Raw genomic sequence first — 26,237 nt, 5'->3', positions numbered from 1 at the left:
AGTCTATTTCAAATCCTTTCTCACATTAAACCTGGCTAGATCAAGCAACTTGCTGAGCAATGTGCAAAGTTCTCTTACCTAATAGAGAGGGTCAGGTCAGTGTTCTGAGAGAAACTATTCAGCTGTAGGCTTTTTGAGCATAAGAGAAAGAGAGAGGGAAAGAAACATAGCAGTTCTGCATAGTTAATGGAAAGAATAAGCTGCTTGGCTTTGCAAGTTTGCACAGTTGGAAGCAGGAAGGAGTTGATCTCTAGTCAAATGGATGCATCTACAAAGGATTATGGGAGATTCATTCAGCATGGAAAGAGGGAAGAGGAATCATTGGAATAGGCTTTATTGTTGTTATGGATTTGAGGAACTCTCCTTAAACTAGAGAAGGTGATGACAGTCACTGAAAATTATTACTTGCTGAAATGGGGATACTGATCTTAACAGTAGCTGGGATCAACTGTGAACTAGTTGTGAAAAAGATTGTAAATCCATGGAGAACGTAATGTCTGAAAAGTATAAAAGGGGAAAGTTTGTTTTGGTAGTTTAAAAAGTATACGTTTCATACAAAAAAGGCAAGGGGTTTCAATTGATTGTTTGTTTTGCATATTTGCTCGAGTAAATGTCTTAAAATGAGAAATCTTAAAATTTTGTTTTGAAAATTATTGGTGTCTCAAGGGATTGTGACAAGAAGTTCTAAGCCAGAAGTTAACTCATGTATACAGGTTTGTTTCTCCACTACCACGAGTATGTTAACTGCTTGGTCCCTGGTATCACCTCCAGTAATTTGCAGATGATACACACTATGCATAGAACTGTGGATGAATGGGAGTTAATGGCCACGTTGTTTATTCTCAGTGATCAGATGACAGCATGAACTATAACAGACATCCAGGCATGCTGAGTGTTTTATGAATGTTAAATAAACTGGTGATTAAATGGCAGGATTATATTCACTCTCTTTACAATGATATCATGGTTTTAATTTTGCTGATAATGGAAGTTAAAAGCAGAGCTGCAATAGCATTGATTGAAGGCTAAGAGAGGGTATTGTGATATTATCACTGCACAAATTTATGTAATCCAGAGGAGGGCAGAATAAGGAACTTTTTTTGAAGTTCTGCAACATAATTATATGGGAATTAAAAGTCTGGTGTCTATTCTCGCATTATTAAGGGCCCCATTAATGATCAAAATTTTAAAGGCCTCTGTTAGTCACTTATTTCAGGGATGTGCTTTAAAGCACATTAATACTCAATGGCATATGAAGCTCCAAGGACTAGACTTCAATGCATTAATTTGGTTTATGTTTTATTATTGAAAATATTTCTAATCTTTTGACACCACTATTATTTCAACTATATAGACCAAGCACATTTAATATCCTGTGGAAAATTTTAATTTCCAAAATACTTGCCACCAATTATGAAAAACAAACCTCTTCTTTAATTAAAGAAGGAGTAGCAATAACACAACAAGCTGGCATGATCTGGAAAAGGATGATCTGCAATTTTTCTGAAATTAAGGGTAAATTGTTACTCCATCAATGTTTCAAGTAATGAACGTGTCCCAGTTAGATCAGAAGCAAAGTACTGATCTGAATTTAACCAGCCAATACACATTGACTAAATATTTTTCTCCCTTTTCCTTTTGCCTTTTTGCTGAGACACTTTCTGTGGAAAATGTTTGTCTTTAATAATGCTCAGTGACAGGGAGTAGGAAAAACTGCAGTGCTAATAACAACAAACAGGCTTGTCGTTGATAGCTCAAACACAGGAAACTGTAAAGAAAGCAATTTGAAAAATAGACTTGCTGCACTCTATAACGTATGGTACATTTGGGAAACGTGGAAACACTCTCTGTTGGTTCAAATAAACAAAGCTAAGATTAAGGAAGGAAGTTAACTTGAAGGACAACATAATAAAATGTGTTAGAAAGAAAGAAAATATTGACATTCACTCGAAATTGATAGATCAATGCTTTGATACCTTTTTTTTGTCAATGTATGTGCCATTATGTGCCAACAGATGTCTTCCTTCTTGTTTGGAAAATTTAAAATTAGTAAAATTTTTAGTTTAAAAAGCTTTCCCGCTTTGAAAGTCAAATACAACTTTGCAAACATATAGGGAGTAATTCTGGTTTCGCTGAAGACCACAAGTTCCTTTCAGAGCAAAAATATTGGCTAATTCTTTTGTGTAGACTCTCCATTGGCTACGTTAATCTGTGTTTCATTTTTCCTTTTGTGATCCTGCTATTTATTTTCAGTGTTTCGTATTGTTTCTGCTTGTTCTTACTTTCAAGCTTTTGTGGAAATTATGCCCTGTAGATGTAAACAGAGGGAACTATTGATTGTCGCAACCAATTTAAGATAATTAGTCGAACTCTTAATGTGTTTCTTTAAACCTATTGGAAACAACATATATTCCCACACAGGGGCCAGTTCTCTGTAAACACCTGGAGGACTTTGGAGGACACCCAAGGACCACACATTGTGATTCATGGATCAATTGATTCTTTTTCTCTTAACTTTCGCTTTTAAATGAAGAAACTTAGATTGAGCATTTACGTGGAGCCAGATGGTCAGCAGGACATGGCCAGGAACGTTATACAGATGAAATGAGACTCTGTAAGAATCCACCCAGCAAAGGTATTAGATTTAACACTGACATCAAAATGACTTTACTATAACAAGGGGCCAATGCTCAAATTTGTTGCTGTTGCCTTGGATTGCAATGATCCAGAATAAAAACTGTTTCAGGAAGACTGTGAGATTCGTTTAACCAGTAAAATAGTCTTCAGTCTCAGTTCTTCATCAGTAGTCAATGCAACTGGAGTCAATTTGCTGACCACCAACAAAATCAAGAATGGTAGTACCACTGCATTGGATAGATTCATGAGGGAGCAGGGAGTTGATTATTAAGACAACACTTAAACCCTCCCTTGGCACCCAGAGTCTTATGTCAATCACAAAGGAATCACGTTGTCACCAACAGTAATTAAAATGTACTTCAATGTCCAATTCCCTGACAATCTACTAGACCCCTTCATTTTGTGACTCTTACATTTTAGTAGATGAGCAGCAGAATACAGTATGAAGACAGACTGCATCAGTTATTTGTGTCGAGAATGTGGTGCTGGAAAAGCACAGCAGTTCAGGCAGCATCTGAGGAGCAGTAAAATCGATGTTTCGGGCAAAAGCCCTTCATCAGGAATACCGTGGTTTGTCAGTTATTACTATAGTCACTAGAGTTTAGAAGAAATAGTGGGGATCTCATGGAAACTTATAAAATTCTAACAGGACTAGACAGAGTAAATACAGGATAGATGTTCCCAAAGACAGAGGAATTCAGAACCAGAGGTTACAGTTTAAAAATAAGGGGTAGTACATTTAGAACTGAAATGAGTAGAAATTTGTTCAGCCTGAGTGGCAAAACTGGAATTCTCTGCCACAGAAAGCAGTTGAGGCCAAAACATTGAATGTTTTCAAGAAGGAGTCATATATAGTTGTTAAGGCTAAAGAGATTGAAGGGTATGTGAAGAACATAAAAACATAAGAACTAGGAGCAGGAGGAGGCTGTCTGGTACTTCGAGCTTGCTCCGCCACACAATAAGATCCTGGCTGATCTTTTCATGGACTCAGCTCCACTTACCCACATTATCACCATATCCCTTAATTCCTTTATTTTTCAAAAAAGTATCTACCTTAGCTTTAAAAGCAATTAGAGTCATAGAGTCATAGAGATTACAACATAGAAACAGACCCTTCAGTCCAATCTGTCCATGCCCACCAGATATCCCAACCCAATCTAATCCCACCTACCAGCACCTGGCCCATATCCTTCCAAACCCTTCCTATTCATATACCCATCCAAAATGCCCCTTAAATGTTGCAATTGTACCAGCCACCACCACTTCCTCTGGCAGCTCATTCCATACACGTACCACCCTCTGTGTGAAAAAGTTGCCCCATAGGTCTCTTTTATATCTTTCCCCTCTCACCTTAAACCGATGCCCTCTAGTTCTGGATTACCCCATCCCAGAGAGAAGACTTTGCCTATTTACCCTATCCGTGCCCCTCATAATTTTGTAAACCTCTATAATGTCACGTCTCAGCCTGCGACACTCCAGGGAAAACAGCCCTAGCCTGTTCAACCTCTCCCTATAGCTCAAATCCTCCAACCCTGGCAACATCCTTGTAAATCTTTTCTGAACCCTTTCAAGTTTCACAGCATCTTCCCGATAGGAAGGAGGCCAGAATTGCACACAATATTCCAACAGTGGCATAACCAGTGTCCTGTACAGCCACAACATGGCCTCCCAACTCCTGTACTCATTACTCTGACCAATAAAGGAAAGCATACCAAACATCTTCTTCACTATCCTATCTACCTTACTGAAGTACTGTCAAATACTTTCCTGGGCAAGGAATTCCATAGATTGACAACCCTCTGAGTGAAGACATTCCTTCTCAGTTCTGTTCTAAACCTGCTTCCTCTAATCTTGAGGCCATGACATCTTGTCCTAGCCTCATCTACTAGTGGAAATATCCTATCTATTTCTATTTTATCGATTCCCTTCATAATTTTATATGTTTCTATAAGATCTGCCCTCATTCTTCTGAATTCCAATGAATATAATCCTAGTATACTCAGTGTCTCCTCATAAGTCAACCTCCTCACCTCTGGATTCAACCTAGTGAACCTCCTCTGCACTCCATCCAGTGCCAGTACATCCTTTCTTATGTAAGGAGACCAAAGCTGCACATAGTACTCCAGGTGTGGTCTTTCCAGCACCTTGTACAGCTGCAACATTACCTCTCTGCTTTGAAAATTAGCCTCTTTATGAAGGACAAAATTCCATTAGCCTTCCTAATTACGTGTTATACCTGCAGATCAACCTTCTGCGATTCATGCACAAGGACACCCAGATCCCTCTGCAAATCAGCAAGCTGCAACTTTTTAACCATTCAAGTAACAATGTATTTTGCTGTTACTCCTACCAAAATGTATGACTTTACATTTAATAACATTGTATTCCATCTGCCAGATCTTTGCCCACTCACTCAATGTATCTATGTTTCTCTGCAAAGTTTCACAGCCCTCTGCACACTTTGCTCTGCCACTCACCTTAGTGCCATCTGCAAATTTTGTTCCCAACTCCAAATCATTAATATAAATGGTAAGTAACTGGGGTCCCAACACCGATTCCTGAGGCACACCACAAGAGACTCATTGCCAGTCAGAATAGCGCACATTTATCCCCACTCTTTACTTCCTGTCAGTCAAACAATCCTTCATACATGCTAATGCTCTACCCCTAACACATTGTATCCTTACCTTATGCAGCGGCCTCATGTGCGGCACCTTGTCAAAGGCCTTTTGGAAATTGAGGTACACCACATCCACTGGGTCCCTGTTGTCCACCTTGCTTGAAATGTCTTCATAGAATTCTAAAGGATTTGTGAAGCATGACATGTCCTTCATGAATCTATGCTGCATCTGTACAATGGGACAATTTCTTTCGAGATATGCAGCTATTTCTTCCTTGACAATAGACTCAAACATCTTCCCCATTACAGAGGTTAAGCTCACCAGTCTATAATTCTTTTGTCTACTTCCCTTTCTAAACAGTGGCGTCACATTTGCTATTTTCCAATCTACTGGGACTGCCCCAGAGTCCAACAAATTTTGGAAAATTACCGCCAGTCCACCTACTATTTTTCCCACCATCTCTTTTAGTACCCTGGGATGTATTCCATCAGGGCCAGGAGACTTATCTATCCTTAGCTCCATCAGCTTACCCAACACTAACTCTTCTGTAATAATAATTATTTCCAGGTCCTCTCCTACCTTTGTCTCTTCATCACTTACTGGATGTTATTAGTATCCTCCACTGTGAAGACTGATACAAAATACTTGTTCGATACCTCAGCCATTTCATCATACCCCATAACTAACTACCCCTTCTCATCCTCTAAAGGAACCAACAAGTTGCTTTAGCCACCCCTCTTCATTTTATATATTTATAGAAATGTTTTTATATTCTGTGCTAGTTATTCCTCATACTCCATCTTACTTTTCTTTATTGCTCTACTTGTGGCTTTCTGTTGGCCTTTAAAGTTTTCTCAATCTTTTAGATTCCTGCTGTTTTTGGCCACTTTGTATGCCTTCTTTTTCACCTTGATAGCCTGCCTTATTTCCTTAGATACCCATGGCAGATTATCCCTCTTCTTACAGTCATTCCTTCTCACTGGAATATACTTTTGCTGAGCACTTTGAAAAATTTCTTTGAAGGTCCTCCACTGCTCATCAATTGTCTCACCATAAAGTCTCTGTTTCCAGTCTACTTTAGCCATGCCCTCCCTCATTCTGTCTTAGTGCCTCTTATTCAAGCACAGGACCCTTGTATTGGATTTTATCTTCACACTATCCAACTGTACTTTAAATTCAACCATACTTTGATCGCTCCTTCCAAGAGGTTCCCTGACTATGAGGTTGTTAATTATTCCTGTCTCATTACACAGGACCAGACCTAGGATAGCTTGTTCCCTTGTCAGTTCCATTACATGCTGTTCAAGAAAACTATTACAGATACACTCAATGAACTCCTCCTCAAGGCTACCCTGGCCTAGCTGGTTCGACCAATCTACATGCAGATTAAAATTCCCCATGATAATAGCTGTACCATTTTTGCAGGCATTAGTTATTTCATTTTTTATTGCCTGCCCCAATGTGATGTTATTATTTGGTGGCCCATAGACTACACATATCAGTGACTTTTTCGTCCTGGAATTCCTAATTTCTACCCAAATGGATTCAAAGTCATGCTCCATGGTACCTATATCATCTCTCAGCACCACCCTGGTGTCATCCTTGAACATCAGAGCTTCATCAACTCCCTTGCATTCCTGTCTGTTGTTCTGAATAGTCTCGTACCCCTGGATATTTAATTCCCAGTCATGACTATTCTGCAACCATGCCTCCGTGTTGGCGACCAAATCCTTGGTGACCAAGGAGCAGGAAAATCGACATTTAAAAAACAAGTGGGCAGCACGGTGGCACAGTGGTTAGCACTGCTGCCTCACAGTGCCAGAGACCCGGGTTCAATTCCCAACTCAAGCGACTGACTGTGTTGAGTTTGTACGTTCTCCCCGTGTCTGCATGGGTTTCCTCCGGGTGCTCCGGTTTCCTCCCACAGTCCGAAGATGTGCAGGTCAGGTGAATTGGCCATGCTAAATTGCCTGTAGTGTTAGGTGAAGTGATAAATGTAGGGGAATGGGTGGGTTGTGCTTCGGCTGGTCAGTGTGGACTTGTTGGGCCGAAGGGCCTGTTTCCACACTGTAAGTAATCTAATCTAATCATATTCGTTCATGATGATTTGTGCATTTAACTCATCAACCTTGTTATGAATGCCTTGAGCATTCAGGGCAAGTGCCTTTATTCTAGCTTTCTTATTGTCATGATTCACAACATCTCTAATATCTCCTGAGTTGTCCTTCATTTTTGCTTCTTTCACAGTCTGCCTTGAACTTAAGCCCTCCTGCATATATGTTAACCTGATGCTTACCTTTTCATTTATCACCATACTTCCTGTTGCTTTCCCTTTCCCCCACCTCACAAAATTAAATTTCTAGTGACCATCATATTTATCCTTTTCGCTCGAACAATGATGGAAAAATGGGAACAGTTGGATGATTAGCTCTGATCAACTTGAATGGGGAAGCAGGTTTAAAGGGATGAATGGCCTACTCCTGCTCCTATTTTCTGTGTTTCTCGAATGAAAAGATGGCTTCTGGGAAGCAAAGTCAATTGTGTCAAATAGGCACAAGTCACTGATGAAATTACTTTTGATTTTTATTTCCATTGACTTTCATTCTGATTTCAGGTTTCTCATTAATGTTGCATGACCTGGATTAGTACAGCAGCATTTTATATCTTGCCTGAACTGTGTCAGTGTAAGAATGACCATTTGCCATGTATGAAATATTTTGGCAGAGGACAGAAACCTTCCATGTAATGATGCAACACAACTGGAGCAAGACACCGAAGATGATGACACTTAAGGTGAGCAAAAATAATGGGTGAAGACAACCCGACAGTGCATAGAAAGTCATCAACATTTTTTCTGTTTGTTCAAATATATGGCCTGGAGGGAGAATGGTACATCTGCCAGTACCAATAGCATGTCAATGTTAGAATTTAACTTAATTTTGTCCATTTTCTGAACATGGGAGGAGATGGCCCAGCAGTATTATCACTGGACTGTTAATCCAATGAGTCAAGAGCGTGATGCTGGAAAAGCACAGCAGGTCAGGCAGCATCCGAGGAGCAGGAAAATCGATATTGCGGGCAAAAGCCCTTCATTCGTAATCCAGTGATCCAAGTAATGTTCTGGAAACCCAGGTTTGAATCCTGCCACAGCAGATGGTGGAATTCAAGATCAGTAAAACATCTGGAACTTTAAAGTTTAATGATGGCTGTGAATCCATCTGGTTCACTAATGTTAGCCTTACCTGTCTGGCCTCCATGTGACTCTGAACACACAGCAATGTGGTTAACTCTTTATCTGCCCTCTAGCCAATTAAGGATGGGTAATAAATGCTGCCTAATGCCACCCTGGTCCAATGAATAAAAAAGCTGAAAACTTACAAAAAAATACAGAACACTCCACCTGCATGAGATTTTAGACCACTACATTTGTTGGGTCTACCATCTACCTGAAATTACTGCATCCAGTTACTCTCTAATGCTCATCACAGATCCAGACTCTTAAATGACTTTGCCTTTGGTGCAGCTTGAGATGAGGAAACCCTAATTGGTATTTGTGCATGGTAAACAACTTAACCCTGAAGGGATTGCTGCATTCCCATCAAAAAGACCTAAATATTGGCAAATCTTTTCTGAAGTTGTAGGAATAGGAATGATTCTCTAGCTCTACAAAACAACCGAAGGTACCCACATCATTATACCCACCACCCCTACCCCCCCAACCTATCCCACCCCAACTCCCCAACCACATCTTTTCTCAAAGATACCTCTAAGCTTCTGTTTGCACTTACTTCTATCCTCAGGCAGCTAGAAAGGTATGCTATCATACTGCACTGTCACAATCATATTAGTTAGAGCTACAAAAATTATAAGCCCCCATCAAATCCAATTCCCAGTTACCTACCAGCATTTTATAGTAGTCATATCCTCCAAACTAGCCCAATACCCAAAGGATTTAATATTCTACTTTATCATAACTGTGATAAATTCAATTTCAGTTTAACTTATTTAGAGTAAGTCACACAACACCAGATTATAGTCTAGGTTTATTTGGAAGTTTATTTAGAATAAAATAACTAAATTTTTATTCTCTATTCTCCATACTATGTTTTCTGATGGTTAACATTACATTTTGTCATTTCAGTTGCATTACATGTTGTGAGCTAAGTTTGCTTTATCGAAGCATCAACTCCACTTGTGTTGATTCATTCCAGAGTGAACTACTCTGAACAGGACATATCAAAATGCAAATAATGAATTATTTTATTGATATGATTCAATTTATTTGTGTATGCTGCAATATATTTCAGGAGTTTTCTGTGGTTACATGATGCCACATGGTCTACCACGCATTCTAAAATCACAAAAGAAAAAAGCAAAAAAGGTGGCTATTCACCCATCATGTCTCTTTGGTATACTTAACCATTTTTTACATTCCTATTCGTATTGCACCATAACATTCTTTTTGTTTCAAATATTTATCCAATAATTTGTTCTAAGTTATGATTGAATTTGCTTCTACTGAGTCAATGCAACGCAGATCACAACAGATCATTTTTCTTTCATGTTGCTCTCTTAGTAATCTGTGACTACAGATCTGTATCTGCCAATAAACAACATTTCTTCCAGTGGAAACAATTACTCGTCATCAATTTTGTCAAAACCATTCATTTTATGAACACCTTTATCAAATTTTCTCTTCATTGCTGTTATAAGGAGAACTCCAGTTTCTCCAGTTCCTGCATGCAACGAAATCCCTCATCCCTGGTACAATTCCAGAAAAAAATCCCTTTTCTACAATCTCTCTATAACATTGACATCCTTAATGAAGTGTGGGACCAAAATTGAACACAATGCTATAAAGCCGCCACAGTCTTACTAGATCATAAGGGTTGTTCTCTCATTAAACAGATGACTGGTGGTGGTTAACATGTGAGTCAACATGCCTCAAATGAGGGGAGAGATTGAGAAGAAGAGTCCTTCATGGTAACCTCAGCCAATGCTGGAAGAGAATTTACAATGTTTGGTATCACTGTGAATCAGAAATTAAGCCACTCAGCCAACTAAGCTAACTTAAATCAAGGCAGCTTTAGAATGACTTTTGAGTCAATCTGAATCTTGGATCCAGCTCCAAGTCTCAAAGAAGCTCCTTTTAAGTTTTGGCTATGGCATAAAATAGAACTGCTCTTAAGAATAAAATGATCCTTGTTCTATAATATTTTGTCAGGGGAGCAGAAACAAACTTTTCTTCGTCATGTTTATTAGATTGTAATTCCAAGCAGCAGCACTTGCAATATTGCAGGTCTATTCTACCATGGAGAATAGCATGTACAACAAAGAACTGTGTGATATAGATAACAGAGTACCATAGACTCAATGACAAAGTATTTCAGACCTCAATTGCATCAGCATCAGAAATGTTATGAGTGCTGTACTTCTCCATACCATCCTATAGTCCCTCTGCTTTATAAAACAAACAATTCATGTCCATATTTGTGCAGGAATCCGTTTCTCAAGGGCTTCTCAAAAGTGGAGAAACAAGAATGAAATACCCAAAGGTATACAAAACAAAGTTTATGTGACTGCACAATTGCTCAAACTCAGTCACTTATGCTTGATCTATTCTGTTTCTTTGTCTTTGCTATCTGGTTGACTTGTGGTGACTATTTCTGGGCTGGAAGCATGTGGTGCTGTGGTTGAGTGATGGATTCCTGCTCCCAGACAGATGACTCTTCACCCAGTCTTGGCCAATGTACATTGGAAAGTCAATGGAATGGAAAATTGGCCAAGATGTAAATAGATATTTTCATCCTGAAGTGACATTCAGCATTTTCCTAAAGGTCAAAAGTAATATGCTATGCATTGCTCAAGCTTGATGAAATTGGCTAATTTTGACAATTTTATCTGTAGCTCCACTTCCAAATCCTTGATCACTATTACGCACAGCCTACAAGAATTGATCTTTGGGTTGAGCAACACTGCACAAGTTAATTCTGACTACTTCAGAGCACCCACTTGAAAATGTGCCAAGTATGGAAGGTTTGAGTTGCAAAGAAAGGTTGGATAGGCTGGACTTTTTTTCACTGGAGCATAGGAGGTTGAGAGGTGACCTGATAGAAGTTTATAAACTAATGAGAGGGGCAGATAGAGTTCGTATTAGTTGTCTTTTCTCTAAGATGGGGAGTTTCAAGACTAGTGGGCATATTCTTAAGGGGAAAAGAGAAAGATAAAAAAAACATAAGGGAAATTTTATTACACAGAGGGTGGTCCACGTGTAGAATGAACTTCCTGAGGAAATGATGCATACGGGTACAATTATAATGTTTTACATCCATTTGAATGGAAACTTGAATAGGAAAGGTTTGGAGGGACATGGACCAGGAGGAGGCAGGGTGAGACTAGTTTAGTTTGGGATTATGTTCAGCATGGATTGGTTGGACTGAAGGGTCTGCTTCCGTGCTGTATGACTCTATGATTCTTCTGATAATTTCCCACATATTCTTCACTGTAGATCAATCTCCGACGAGGTATAATTTCTCACATATTCTACAGAAAGGAGCAATCTCCAATGTGATATAACAAAAAATCTTGCTAGGGTATGGAGGAACAATAGGCAGAATTAGTTGGTAGCTCCAACATTCCTGGCCGCACCAGAGATTGGTGTTGGGTGCTTCCAGGATTGCAATTGGTCCCAAAGGACATCTGGACTTGGGTAACTCAGGGCATTGGCCAGAGAAGGTTTTTGGTGTTAGGAAGGGGATGTGCAACTGGGGTGGAAGGTAGGTTTTAACTCTATATGAATAGGAACGTGAGGGAGACTGACTTTTGGAGGGTACACCCAATGCTCTAAGGGCATCCCTATGAAATATTACCAGCCTTCTTCCATCCATTTAAAAAAAAAAGGCTGCTCACTCCCACCCATCTGTCTGTGCCAACTGTATTATTGTATGGGCAGAGTAGCTTGGGGTGAATTAGGCTTTAAACAAGCTGGTGGGATCATTTAACTATGACATTCAATACCGCATCAGACATTTCTATTATGTTTTCCAAGAACAGTTAACTCCCATAATGATCATGCTTTGAATAATCTTCATATAATTTTGTATGAAAGTGCATTTATACATTAAAGTTTGAGCAGGGCATTCTGAACCATTCTGCGATACTTAACTATGTGACAATTAAAAAGAAACAACAATACTGCAAGTTAAGAGCAAGTTACTTTAATATTATCTCTTTTCAACATACTTTGGAAACATACTTATAAATCAATTTTGACAATATTTTAATCCTTCCTGTAAACTAGATTAAATCTGGTCTATAAAATCTATCTTTTTCACAGATTATTGTTACATGTCCTCACAGAAATTAGTTTAGGAAGGTTTAATTCTGTTCCTAGCATTTTGTGATCCTCAGTGTGAAATCCAGCAAAATCACTCAGGAAAGCTTTAGAACATGCAGTGTGGGAAATGAAAAAGCCAGGTTCACGTCCTCATGAAATTGTAGTTCAGGCATATTCTAAGGGTAATGGTAAAAAATAACATGATCTGATGTGGGATTGCTTCATGTTGTCAGCAGGTACAAAGTAAAATAACGTTCTCTTCCCAGCACTGTCCACTTTTACATCAAAGTGCACAAATGAAAAAAAACATTCACCAATTCTAGGTCATGGTAAAAATATTTTAAACGATTGCCATAGTCTTATTTATAGTTCATTAGAAGGGCATCTGCTTGAGTTTCTTTTGCATTAATTAAGATTACAATCTTAAGACGTTATTTCTTTTCCATGTGTGCTTTTTAGATTCCCTGAGGATAATCTGAATGTTACAGAGGTGACCAAACATGCTGTGATCCTACACATATATGGCTTATCTGGCAGCAATTCAACAGTATCATCCTGTAAGTCAGTCTTCTACTCGGTATTTTGGCATTCGTTGCCTTTGTGTGGTTTGCTAACAGATTGTTTTGCTAAATTGAATCAGCCTACAGGGAATATTAATTTCCCATTTCCCACTATAAGACAAATGCAACTTTTTAACTTGTTTATCAAACAATCAAAGACATATTATTTGGAACATTAACTAAACAAAGTAATTTATTGTTTAGCATACTACTTCCTGTATCATATATGTAGATATTTCTATATATTAGACATGAAATTGCTCAACAATTTGCTTTTTCTTATAATAATAATAGACAAATATATTGATAAATGAACTGTTGTCATTTAGTGCATATCTTCAAATACCATCTTTGCCAGGAATTATACCAAGATTCCTATGTTGATGACCATGAGAACTGAAGCTGCAATGACAACCCACACACTGGATTAAAATAAAAGCCATAAGGAAATCATACTTAAAGGCTTATGTGGTTGTTTAGAAGGCTGACAACATCAAGCCTCCAAGGGCTTTTCTCTCTGAATGGTTAGAACTCCCCTGTTTGGTTTGAGAAAAGAAATTATGCACCACAGTTGGTAAAAACATTATGGCGAAGCATTAAAAATTGTGAAATTGAATGCTGTCAGAAAAGCATGCTGAAGATTAAAGCATTCATTACAATATTTCCTTCCCAATAATATTTTAAGTTGTTGTAATAGTGAAAAATTAGACATTAAAAAAGGTCACTTTTCAAATTCCTGAGTGAATCTTTATCTTGACTCATTTAAATTCCACCTTCTGTTAATATTCAACTACTTTTCACCTACACCACCAGGCAGCGCATCTGACAATAAAGAAGGAGAAGGATGGTCTAGGATGGATCCTCATGATTGTGTCTGGAGTGAAAGAGATATCAGGTGGACTTGCTGCCTCCATCCTCCTTTACGTCAGATCTAAAACACTTGTTTGGTGTAGTATAGTAGGGGTAAACCACTAGGTGGTCTAATGAGAAGGGGCTCTTGACTGAAGCAAGATGTAGGTTAATGCATGATAGCAATCAGGTACAAATTATATTGGTATGATAGACATAGTTATCTAGACTCTGAGGAAGACCCTTGGTGGTAAATCAACCTCCTTTGAGGTTTAGAGCAGTTTTCCTACCCAAGCCTGTACAACACCATCACGTTTGATAGTGAGTAATGCACCTCTCAGCTTTAACCCTTCCTGTCTTGAACATCTTGTACAACCAATGAAAGGGAGTAAAACATGTGATGTAGATTTTTCTTTTAAGTCTCCATTCAGTTTGTCAGCTTATTGTGTTATTGCCAACAGACAGGGATACACCCAACTATGGTGCTAGCCACCATGCAACTCAGAATCACAAAACGGGAGAGAGTAAATTAATACAAATTCAAACAATAGAAGGAAAAAAATTGGTAAATCTGAAGAGATTTATGGTTCATGAACAAAATGGCTTTCCTTAGGCATCATATGTCAAACATGCTTCCCAGTGTTGTACTCATTCACACCAACCAGGGAAGCTGCAGAGTTGGGAAAGCTGGGAAACCACTAGGTGAAGAACAATCTTCTTCAGCTTCCTGAAGCCAGAAAGATTAAAATAAATCAGCAGGATTTTCACATTGTGATTATTAGTCACTGACTTCTGGGTGTGGGCAAAGCAGCATCAAGCTGAGCTATGATGCCCCTACAGTAGAATAGTTGGCCAACATTCACTGTTACAGGCGTGCACTTGAATAACAACAAACAGAAAGAGGTAGAATAAGGTTCTGCCCTGACCATGGAACCAAAACCTATTATGAAGTATCACCTTCAGAAGGGGAGTGAGAAGAAAAACATTGCGGTGGAACTGAAGATAAATAGGGACATTCTATAGCAAGAATAAACTTTAATGTTGAGGCTTAAAGATAAGCACCTGAATTTTGTTGGGAGAAGTTAAACAAAATGACAAAGAACAGCAGAAGTGAAATTTCTAATTTATATTCATTCATTAAACACATAGCCAGTGATGTGCTTAACTTGGTAAATAACTATCTTATGTCCGTATGACATGCACAATAAAGCAGTGATTGAGCAGGAAATTAATCTTGAAGATTGGGATATGGCAGCATGCAATGCAGATTACGAGTCATTAGTAAGCAACTTCTGTGATGCATAAACTTCCTTTTTCACTTCCTGTTTGTGCACTGATGGGAAACAAAACATCCTACAGGGTATTTGAGCAGCGTGAGATTTGAGAGCCTGGGAACCAATCTTCTGAAACTTGCTGTTCTCACATTAAGCGTTAAATGCCTTAAACAGATGAAAAATGCACTTCTCTTCAAAATTCCATTGGTTGCAGCTGAGTGCTTTAGAAATTCTGGTCCTTCCATTCTGCACTGTGCACAACATAAAACAAAAAATACTGCAAGTCAAATGAGGCAATGTCCAAAATAGAACTGGGCCTGCTGGGTGTGATCAATAATCAAAAGGCTTTTTGTAACTAAGGGGATGCTTTTATCCTTCTGAATATTGATCTATGGACAGATATGGGAACACAAGTAAGGAAAGGTGCTAATGTGAAAAAGTGAAAGACAGCATGCCCTTGTGCCCCATTAATAGGTTATTAACAAATTGTGTTGATTTTATAAAAGGGAGGTTTACAGTGTGTGTGAAACAAACCAGGCAGGATATGTGAATCCGCAATGGGGACGTAATGAGCCATCACCAAACGAACAGTTTTTGTGTCCGGAACCCAATTTGAAAGTGATGACAGGTGCCTTTGCTGTACACTCGAAACATCCCCCTAGACTTCCCAACCCAGGGGACAAAGTCCTCCCTGCATCTAGTCGGTTCAGCCCTGTTAGAAATTTATTCATTTCAATCAGATTCCTTTTCATCCTTCTCAACTCGTGACATGGTATTACTGCCACTTCCCGACACACTGATCTCATGCAATATAAAGAAGACCCACATTCTCCATTGCATTCTCACACTTAATATGACTGTGAGCCTACGTGCACATTTTGCAGCTTACTTGCTCTGCCGACTCTGCACTCATGACAGCCAAATCAGCCCAACATTATACAACACTCCTACAAGACCAGGAAGCACATAAATGAAGGGAGCAGAAGTTAGCTGAAGGGAAATCTACTGCATGGCCTAGTAATAATGGTAGAGATATTGTTTGTATATATTTGGATGGCTATCACCAAAGCAATGGTCAGTAATGAGGCTGAAGCCATTGAAGATGACAATATCGTAATATCTTAGCCCCTCCTCACATTTCATGAGCCCCTTAATCTACATGCTCTTTTTAATTACAAGTTGTTAATAAACAGCCATCAATCTGAAATGTTAACTCAGTGTCATTCTCTGCAGATGCTGCCTGAACTGGTGAATCTTTTACAACTTTTTCTGATTATATTATGTCTGTGGGCTACATTATGCAAAGGACCTTGCAGGACGTCAAAAAAATTCCAACAATCAGAACACATTGGTTTTCTGGAGACAGTGGCATTAGTTCCATGAGTATGAAATTGTTGGCCAGCTTTCCAAAAGATGGCCGTCATCTTCCTATTTCTTCTTCTCTACCAGTGCCCAGGCTGTTGCCCACTAAGTAACAAGTGCAAACAGTTGCTGCCAATGCTGTGTTAGCAGCCAGAGCTCTAGCCAATCTTGCCGTGTTACTCGCAGTCACTTCCACTGAATGTCAGCAGCGACATGGGAACAATTGGGTCTACAATGTATCGGAACACCAGGACAGGCAAAGATGCATGGAAGATAAGGTCTATGGGGAAGCAATTGATTTTTGTATGCAATATGATATGATTTAATGCATAAATATGTTTTGGAATATTTATTTCATTGTTGTTTTATTTTTGCACTGTGGTCACGAGGTGAATGTATAGTCAAACATGATTGTTGAATGGAAGATTGGGATTGCATTCTCTGGTACTGTGGTCAAATGGGTCAACCAGTCTAGGATGAAACTCACTCAGTCTCCAATATCTTCTGCTTTGTCTCCTCAGCTGCTCACTGTGTAGTTGATGTTCATATTGTTCTCCCATGGTAAGGCAGTATGTATTAATAATCAGAAGGCCCAGTTTTAAAGTAAGAAACAGAAGCTTTAGAAGGGAACTAATAAATTTTTTTTCAGCCAGAGAATGAAAGTATCTGAAACTCACTGCCTAAGAGAGAGATAGAAGTTGGAAATCTCAAGATATTTAAGAATAATTTAGATGAGCACTTGAAACGCATGGAAGGCAATGGGGGTGAAATGTGGACATTGAGATTACAATAAATTCATGTTTGGTGACTAGAACAGACAAGATAGGCCGAAGGACTCTTTCCATACTGTGAAAACTCTATGCACTGGAGCACCTCGAATCTTGACACTTTGTCTTCTCCTTGTCATGAAAACATTGTTTTAGAACCTTCATGTTTTAGCACACTTTGCTCTCCTCTGTCAGCATGCAAATGTCTTTTATTTTATAATTGCTGCACATGTGATCGACTTGTGCACTGGATTCATTGGCCAGGTTGTCAGTGGATTGTCTTCGTGTGGTGGCTGAAATGCAGCTAATATAGTGGACTGCTGCAGAATGATGGCATCATGACTGTTGCCAGAATACCAGGGCTTACCTGCATGATAGTGTGCCGCTTGTCACAATCCAGCTAGATCTTGAATGGAGTGAATTTCAATTCCATGCCACACCTACTAAGTGTCAACCTTTATACAATTGGTAGTATTCTTATCTGAATTAGAAAACCTGTAGCCTTAACGTCCACTCCAAAAACCTGACCATAAAATTTGTGGTTGATATTCCCTCCACAATGGAAGTCTGCAATCTCAGTGATGTTGCATGCTCACTCCACCCTGCTTACTTTGGCAAGAGAGAACCAACTTTATTTTTCAAATTTCACCATTTGTCATGACAGGCCTAAAAATGACGTCCTCAGAACATCAGCCTCGGATTCTGAATTACAAGTCAAATCAGTTTACAACCACACCACTTCCCATCTCATTAACTTTTCTTAAAAATATGGAATGAATCATGAATTTGAATGTCATCCTTGCACAGGGGCTATTCTAATCTTCTCTGTATCATTGTAATTTCAGCGTATGTTCTGCTAAACTGAGTACATGTCTTTTAGTTTGCTTACAGAGAAGAGAAGAATTATTGACCTCCTTTATGAAACAATGGATAGTACCTGTGAGATATTGCAAACATTTCCAAAACTAGCAGCCTTCTCCCTACTTTAGATTGCAACTGTGGCTGCAGCAGTTTTCAGATTTTGGTGAAGATGCACTTGCACAGACATTGCACTTTCCTGAGAGTCAAGTGGGAGAACTGTGACCCAAATCTACTAGCGAATATGACTTCCTGGTGACGGGGAAACCATTAACTACAATATTGAGCTTCAAATTGACAGCACTGGTCTCAAAGCAGTGTTACAAATGATTGATGTCATGATCTACGTACTTTGTATAATGACTGTGTGTGTAATATGCGTGCGCTCATGTCCTCACCAATGTTTTTTCCAGTGAGAGTTATCCCAAAGTGCGTACACGCGCACCACAGATGCTTTCTTGAAGCCCAGAAGGCACTGAAAACAGATAGTTGCAAATGATCTCAATTTCTCACCCATCAGCTTGAGAGAATTCAACAAGTTCACTCAGTGACTGTTATTACCTTTGCACATCCTGCATGTCAGAAGACAGTAGCACTAACCCAACATAAAAGCATGTGTGTGACAAGTTATATTTATCTTACTGGCCTGACATGTCATTATAGCAATGGAGTAGTTCTCTAATCCAATGTACAATGCAATGAATATTGGAACTGCCATCTACTGGTCAGATTCCAACCTCTCAGGCCAGTAAGGTAAATATAACTTGTCACCCAGCACTACTCCATCATCTGAAACATAGTAGATTGCTAGATGCAAGGCATTTTGCAATGCATGATATGTTATGTATGTACAAACATGCTCATAGCTATAGTTTGTGTGACAAAGGCAGTTAGAACTTCAGATTATGTGTAGTCAGTCTGGTATTCTTTGTGTAAAAGCATCAGTATTTAATAAATTTGATTACAGTAATTATGACAACAAATGTACTTAAATAAATATCCAAGTCTAAATATCTTTTCTTTTGTTGTCAAATAAATGTGCCGAAACTAAAAAGAATACAGGGGAAGGATGGGAATTTCGCAGAGTGGACAGTCTTGATGCTTTGAATGACTTACTTCTGTTCTAGTGATCCATGCAGTCTGAGTTTACTGCACTAGCAAACTTCATTTCCTTGTGCTCAAGGTGTTTTTTTCAGTCACTGTTGGGGTGTGGGCATACTTGCTGGGCCAGCATTCATTGCCCATCTCTAGATGCCCTCTAGAAGGCTATGATGAGTTGTCTTCTGGAATTGTTATAGAGCATGTGCTGTGGGTAGATCCACAATGCCTTTAGGGAGGAAGTTCAAGGACTTTGTCTCAATGACACTGAACAAACAGTGACACATTTCCAAGTCAGGATGGTGACTGGATTCAAGCAGAACCAGTGGGTGGTACTGCTCCCATGTATTATTAATAATCAGAAGGCCCCTGCTGTCCTTGTGTTTTTAAATGGAAGTGATCATGGGTTTAGAAGGTGCTTTCGAAGGATCTTCTGTTAATTTCTACATCTTGTAGAAAGTGTACACTACTGCTACTGAGCATCATGGTAGATTGTGGGAGTTGATATTTGTGGGTGTGGTGCCAATTTAGTGAGTTATTTTGTTCCAATGGTACCCAGGTTTCTTGAGGGTGTTTGAAACCGCATTTATCCATACAAGTGGGATGCATTCCACTACACTCCTGACTTGTGCTTTTCAGGTAGTGAATAGGCTTTGGGGAGTCAGGAGGTGAGTTGCTCATCCCAGTATTCCGAGCCTCTGACCTGGTCTTATACAGTATTTATATGGCTAGTCCAGTTCAATTTCTGGCCAACAGTAACCCCATGATGTCAACACTACTGAATGTCAAAGGGCAGGTTAGATTGTCTCTTACTGAAGATCGTCATGGGCATTAACTGGATACAAAGGATTATCCAGTTGCTTAGTTATCAAAACATGCAACAGTCCTTTTCAAACACTACTTTTTAAAAGATTCTTCCCCATTTCAATTCACAATTTAAAACACACAAAAGTAAGAAGACACAGTCTTTACAGACATAATGAACAACATTCTTGTCTTTGATCTGGATTCTAGGGTTCAAGTTACCTCAAGGAGTGTCAAGGCAGGCATATTCATAATGTAGTCAAACAGATTGAGGATAAACTTAAAAACATCTTTCCAGCACACAACAATAGCGGGTGGTAGGAACAAAAGAGACTACTGGCCTGCCATTGGATAGAACTAATTGGAACCTGTACCATCATTACCCATTGCACCAGGCTACAACATGTTTATAAAAGTGGATGTTGTTTCAGCAATTTAGACTCCTTATTTGATGCTGTTGGATGGACAGCTAATGTGGATCAGGTTGCTAACAACAGCATGGATTTCAATTTATGTTCTAGCTGGAGTGGATTTGGGGCACACCTCAGTGCTCTAGTCTTGATGGTTGTGGTACTGTAGGTTTTAACTGCCTTCTGCCAGAGAACACAACAGGAAGATATTGCTAAATTTACCAACTGAAGTTTCCTTTCATGTCAAGATCACATCCTATGACCCCATCCACAGAAAGCTAAACTTCAATGTTGCCCCTTAATTATGTAACTCTCTCACCATTTCTGTTAAATATAGCTCCTTCTAAGCTGCAATATTTAATTTGTCTTCCTATGCACTCTGTTCTTTAAGACAGTCAGAGATAAAGTTCTAATAAACTAACCTATGGTATAAAAATCATTTACACTTTTAACAGAAGAGAGAGAAAAATGCCAAATTTTGTGCCCAAAACACTGCAAACATCCCCTTAATCAATAACAATTCTCTGCAAAAACATTGTGTATGTACTGCAATTGATTCCAACACAGAAGCAATGCATGTGCATATTTCTACATCTCACTTGTGCCTAAACGGCTGAAGTAATGTAATCATAATGCATCAAACTAGCAAGAAAGAGTTCAAGGAGGTTTTCAATGACCCAAAACCTTTCGAAAAACCATTTTTATTGGCCACCATCTTGTTTCCCAATTACCATTGTACTTATCATAATTAATTCTGCTCTGGAATTTAATTTAGCTAAATGTGAGGTGCTGCATTTCAGAAAGGTAAATCAGAGCAGGTCTTATACACTTAATGATAAGATCCTGGGGAGTGTTGCTGAACAAAGAGACCTTGAAGTGCAGGTTCATAGTTTCTTGAAAGTGGAGTCGCAGGTAGGTAGGATAGTGAAGAAGGCATTTAATATGCTTTTGATTATTAGTCAGAGCATTTAGTATAGGAATTGGGAGGTCATGTTGCGGCTGTATAGGACATTGGTTAGGCCACTTCTTGAATATTGTGTGCAATTCTGGGCTCCCTTCTTTAGGAAATTTGAAAAGGTTCAGGAAAGGTTTACGAAGATGTTGCCAGGGTTGGAGGGTTTGAGTTATAGGGAGAGGCTGAATAGGCTGGGGTTGTTTTCCCTGGAGCATTGGAGGGTGAGGGGTGACATTACAGAGGTTTATAAAATCAAGAGGGGCATGGATAGTGTAAATAGACAAGATCATTTTCCTGGATAGGGGGGACCCCGGAACTAGAGGGCATAGATTTAGGGTGATAGGGGAAAGTTTTAAAAGGGACCTAAGGGGCAAAGTTTTCACGCAGGGGGTGGTACATGTATGGAATGAACTGTCAGAGGAAGTGGTGGAGGCTGGTACAATTACAACATTTAAAAGGAATCTGAGTGGGTACATGAATAGGAAGGTTTTAGAGGGATATGGGCCAAGTGCTGGCAAAAGGGACCAGATTAATTTAGGATATCTGGTCAGCATGGACGAGTTGGAATGAATGGTCTGTTTCCGTACTGTACGTCTGTATGACTGATCAGAAAATGGACCTTTTTCTGCTCTAGCTCCCCCTGCAATTTTGAGGAACTGTTGGACTAACACAGGATTTGTCCCACTTAAAGCACAAAGTGATGATATGGAGATGCTGGTGTTGGACTGGGTGGACAAAGTCGAAAACTTCACAACACAGGGTTACAGTCCAACAGGTTTATTTGGAAGTGCAAGCTTTCCTGGCAAAGGAGCAGCGCTCTGAAAGCTTGTACGTCTAAATAAACCTGTTGGATAATAACCTGGTGTTGTGTGATTTTTAACACAAAGTGAACAGATGCAATTGCCATTCTACAATGCAAGTGGACCTTTCAATATCAGTTTCAAACAGTAATTTAACCCAGATACTGGCTACACAAAAGTAATCTTCTTTTGACTCTCTGCCTTTGGAATCAATTGCTGTTTGAAGTAATTTATACCTCATTCACTTTTTTATACTTTATGGGATGTGGATGTAACTGGGAAGGTCAGTACTTGATATCTATCTCAAATTGAATTAGGGGAGTTACTTGAACATTTCAGGAGATAGTTAAGAGTCCATCACATTACCATGCAACTGGAATCACATGTAGGTCAGACCAGGTAAGGATGGCAAATTTCCTTCCCTAAAGGATATTGCTTAAGCAGATGGGTATTCTTTTTACAACGCAAGAAGATAAATGCATTTGATGGAAATAAGTGAAAGTGGTCATAACTATTGTCCCGTATTTTCATTTAATGTGAAATAAACAGCTATAAAATTCATATTAAACTATGTTTCAAACAGTGGTAACTCAATTTCTCAACACATTGATAAAGTTCACACATAAAAGGCACCTAGACCAAATCACAAGCAAATTATTTATCCTATATTGTTTTGTTATGCTATAAAGTTGAATGTCTATAGGTTACTACCATTAAAATCACTTTTGTTTATTTAAGGTCAAATATGAAGAAAAGTTGTAATTTTAATATTGGGAAAGGAAGGTTCTTAGGTGCTTTGAAGAAACACAATCCGATATAATTTTAAAGATTGACAATCAAGGTTGAGTTGAAGAGATTAGATTGGGTGAAAGAAATTCTAGTTAAAGGGAAGGCATTAAAGGAGTGGAAAGTTGAGAAAGTGTGTGAATTCCTTAGTTTAGAGCCCACCAATGGTTATATAAATGGGGGGAATGTATAAAAGATGGGAGTTAGAAAAACTGAGATTTCACAGGTGGGCAGTTATGGAGCTTTTGAATGCTGCTTAGTTCCAGGAGTGATCATAGCATTAAAGGAATTTAAACATGGTCATATGAACAAAGAAGTGGAGTAGCCATTCAGCACTTCAAGCTCACTCCACCATTTGACATGATTGTTGGTGATCTGACTATAATCGCAAATCCACACTCCAGGCAACCTCTGATAATGTTTTATCCTTTGCTTTAAAAGGATCTATTCACTTTTGCCTGGAAAATATTCAAAACTCTATTCCCACTACCTTTTCAGGAAAAGAGTTCCAAAGACCCATGACACTCAAAGAGAAAATATTTACGTAAGAACATAAGGACTAGGAACAGGAGTAGGCCATCTGGCCCTTCAAACCTGATCCACAATCAATAAGATCATGGCTGATATTTTCATGGACTCAGCTCCATTTACCCATCCTCTCACCATATCCCTTAATTCCTTTATTGTTCAAAAAAAGGTCTATCTACCTTAGGTTTAAAAATATTCATTGAAGTAATGTCAACTACTTCCCTGGGCAAGGGATCTCTCTGGGTGAAGAGGTTCCTTTTCAATTCAGTCCGAAATCTGCTCCCCCTCTTGTCCTAGTTTCACCAGCCAGTGGAAACATCCTCTTTAGTTCTATCTTGTCCATTTCCTTCATCATTTTATATGTTTCTATAAGATCCACCCTCAATCTTCTGAATTTCAATGAATATAATCACAGTAAAGTCAGTTTCTTCTAATAAGCCAAACCTCTCAACTCTGGAATCAACCTAGTGAACCTCCTCTGCACCCTTTCCAGTGCCAGTGCATCCTTTTTCAAGTAAGGAGACCAAAGCTGCACTCAGTGCTCCAGATTTGGCCTTGCCAGCACCCTGTACAGCTGCAACATTACCACTCTGCTTTTAAACTCAATCCTTTTAGCAATGAAGGATAAAATTCCATTTGCCTTCTAAATTACCTGTTGTACCTGCAGACAAAACCTCTGTGATTTATGTACAAGGACACGCAGGTCCCTCTGCATAGCATGCTGTAAGTTTTTACCATTGAAGTAATAATCCTTTTTACTGTTACTCCTATCAAAATGGATGACTTCAAATTTATAAACATTATATTCCATTTGCCAGACCTTTGCCTACTCATTCAATGTATCCATGTTCCTCTGCAAAGTTTCATAATCCTCTCTGTACACTTTGCTCTGCCACTCACCTTAGTGTCATCTGCAAACATTGACGCTTTGCACATGGTCCCCAACTCCAAATCATCGATATAAGTTGTGAATAATTGCAGTCCCAACAACGATCCCTGAGGCACAACACTAGTCACTCATTGCCAGATGGAATAGCATTCACTTATCCCCACTCTTTGCTTCCTCTTAGTCAACCAATCCTCTATCCATGCTAATACTTTACCTGTAATGGCATTCATCTTTACCTTATGCAGCAGCCTCTTGTGCGGCATCTTGTCGAAGTCCTTTTGGAACTCTAAGGACACGACATCCACTAGGATCTCCCCATTGTCCACCTTGTTCGTAACGTCTTCATTGTATTCCAAAAGATTTGTTAAGCATGACCTGCCCTTCATGAGCCCATGCTGCATCTGCCCAATGGGACAATATCAATCAAGTTGTCTTGCTATTTCTTCCTTGATAACAGACTCAAGCATCTCCCCCACTACAGAGGTTAAGCTGTTTTGGATTAGGCTAGACCACTCAAAATATTCTTAAGCAGGCAGCCCCAGACCATAACTTTGCAATTTGTTTTGGTAAGTGTACAGTGAAAATTACCCATGGTAAGATAGCTAGGTTGACTACTAGATTTCAAAACAGACAAAAAATTATTCACAAAATGACACAATGAAACACAAAGAACAAAATAAAGAACCCCTAAAGAATTCAACCCATCCAACTAGACTTAATTATGCTCTTCTGAATATACACAACAGTCCCAATAAGCAAATTCCCTTTAAAAACCAGTATAAGTGGAACAGATGCTTACAGGTTGAAGTTGAGAGGCAGAAAAGAGAGAGAGTTTCCACACAGCTCCCTATTGAACTTTCCAGTTCAACACTGAACTAAAACGGCTCAGCTCAGCTAAAGAGCTGACCACTCCCCTTTCATGAAACAGGTCACTTCTAAAACATGACCACTTTGGTCTGAAGTCTCATCTGTTTACAAGTAAACAAAAGGTCTCTCAAAATCCTTTTCACCTCTGTCCCAAACCAGACTGATCAGAGCCTAGCCCGTTTTTAGCCCCTCTGAAAAAACTCAAGGACAGGGTCTCCTTGAGCAAAGAATAGCTTTTAGGAAAAAAAGGGACCAGCTTTGTGACAAAGCCAACTGGTCTATAATTCCCTATCTTTTGCCTACCTCCCTTTGTAGACAGTTGTGTCACATTTGCTGTTTTCCAATTTGTTGGGACTGCCCCAAAATCCAGTGAATTTTGGAAAATTGCTACCAGTGCACTTACTATTTCTCCTGCCATTTCTTTTAGTACCCTGGGATGTATTCCATTAGGGCCAGGAGACTTGTCTATTCTTAGCTCCATTAACTTGCCCAACACTACCTCTTCCGTGATAATGATAATCTCCAGGTTATCACCTACCTTCACCTCTTTGTCAATCACTGGCATGTTGTTAGTATCCTCCACTGTGAAAATACAAAATACCTGTTCAATGCCTCAGCGATTTCACCATACCCCTAACTAAATGTCCCTTCTCCTCCTCTAAAGGACCAATGTTTACTTTAGCTATTCTTCTTCATTTTACATATTTATAAAAACTTTTGCTGTCTGTCTTTATATTCTGTGCTAGTTTTTTTTCTCATGTTCTAGCTTACTTTTCTTTATAGCTCTTTTTTGTGACTTTCTGTTGACCCTTAAAGTTTCCCCAATCTTCTTGTTT

At 39.1% G+C, this 26,237-nt stretch overlaps 1 non-coding gene across 1 annotated transcript; it reads right to left on the bottom strand.

Moving 5' to 3' along the window:
• Positions 1-18,168: 18,168 nt before the first annotated feature.
• LOC132829986 (U6 spliceosomal RNA) lies at positions 18,169-18,275 on the bottom strand. Its single transcript, XR_009646293.1, has one exon. It is a non-coding gene; the product is annotated as a U6 spliceosomal RNA (small nuclear RNA).
• Between the last annotated feature and the right edge of the window lie 7,962 nt (positions 18,276-26,237).

Source organism: Hemiscyllium ocellatum, chromosome 2 (genome assembly GCF_020745735.1).
Source record: "Hemiscyllium ocellatum isolate sHemOce1 chromosome 2, sHemOce1.pat.X.cur, whole genome shotgun sequence".
Taxonomy (NCBI): domain Eukaryota; kingdom Metazoa; phylum Chordata; class Chondrichthyes; order Orectolobiformes; family Hemiscylliidae; genus Hemiscyllium; species Hemiscyllium ocellatum.
Note: the sequence above shows the minus strand (reverse complement) of the source record. Positions and strands in the feature narration are given on the sequence as shown.